Genomic DNA, 1,834 nt, shown 5'->3' on the forward strand with positions numbered 1-1,834 from the left:
TATATACATACATATATACACACGCATATATGTACGGCGTGAGTTTATGTACATATGTTAATAAACATATTTATGCATACACACAGACACAAACACACACGCACACACAGAGACACAAACACACACGTACACACATATACACGTACACACACACATATGTATTTATATATAAAACTATCTGTATAAAGTTTCAAATATATATTTGTATCTTACGTGTACACAAACACACAACCGCACACATATACAAACACTTACACACACATTTCTGGATATATGTAAACATACATATGTATGTTTGTGTGAATGTATGTTTGCATGTATGCGTGAATGTATATATGTATGTTTTTATGCATGTATGTATGTATGTATGTATGTATGTATATAAATAGGAACTTTAATATCCGTAAGTCAGGCATTGAAAGCAAATGAATAACATCGCTTCAACATTTTGTTTTATGAAGATGTTCTTAAGTGTTTGTTGTTATTATTATTATTATTATTATTATTATTATTATCTTTATTATTAATATAATTGTTTCTGTTGTTGTTGTTGTTGTTGCTGCTGCTGTTGTCGTTGCTGTTGTCGTTGTATGACTCAGCATTCTGAAGAACCAATCCAAGTAATCAAATAAACGGTTAATGGTTGGTCAAAGTTATTCTGAATTCGTAGAATATGGCTGAGTGAGCAGTTTTTCAGGTCAATAACCAAATATAAACAGCACACAAACATAATTCGCATGCACACACATTAATACACACACGGACACACTGACATGTACACATGCACACATATTTTTAGAAAGATGTGTAAACAAATGTTATGTACATAAGACAATATACACACATATATATACATGCATATAAATTTACACAGCCACAAGTAAAACGTTAAAAACAAACAAGGAAACATGATTTTATATTACAGATACATGCGTGCATATGCACAAAGACATACATAAATACATATGTATGTATGTATGTATGTATGTATGTACGTGTGTATCTATCTATCTATCTATCTATCTATCTATCTATCTATCTATCTATGTATATATACATACATATATGTATATGTAGAATATGTACATACGCTTATATGCCTCTCAATCTTTCTGTCTCCCTCATTACATACCTCTCTTCTGTATATGTATGTGTGTATCTTTGTACACACGCACACAGACACAAACACACACACACACATACATATATCATATCATATCATATATGTGCTTAAACTTAAACACATAAACTGACGCACATACATTTCTCATATTTAGTATTGTAGGTTTGGAAAATGCATTGGGGTGAATGATAAAACTGTTGCTGTGTTCCGTCAAGGTTTGACGTAGTCGTATCTAGCAGGCGTTGCACAAGTGACCACGTGACTGACCAGTCTATCAGATATTGTTATACATCACTGGCCACAATGCGCTTTGCATCGTTTTAGCGTGCGAATGACGCCAATTCGCTGGCTAGGCAAGCAGGCCAACATTTTCCCCGGATCGAAAAGCGGGACTGGGGCAATGAGAAATGAAGAGACTTGCTCAGGAACACAACGCAACGCCTGGTTTGGGAATCGTGAGAACAACAGCAATTGGGGGAGCAACAGCCTCACTACTAGGACAGTGACACAAACACACACACACACATATACACAAACAGACAGACAGACAGACCGACAGACACACACACTCATATACATATATTACGTCCGTCAAGGACGTATTTCTATTTCTTTGCACTACCTCACTATGGAACTGAACCCAGGACCATGTGGTTGGGAACCAAGTTTCTTATCAAACAGCCACTCCTGCACCTGTATATATATATATAT

The sequence above is a fragment of the Octopus bimaculoides genome, chromosome 9 (genome assembly GCF_001194135.2).
Source record: "Octopus bimaculoides isolate UCB-OBI-ISO-001 chromosome 9, ASM119413v2, whole genome shotgun sequence".
NCBI lineage: Eukaryota > Metazoa > Mollusca > Cephalopoda > Octopoda > Octopodidae > Octopus > Octopus bimaculoides.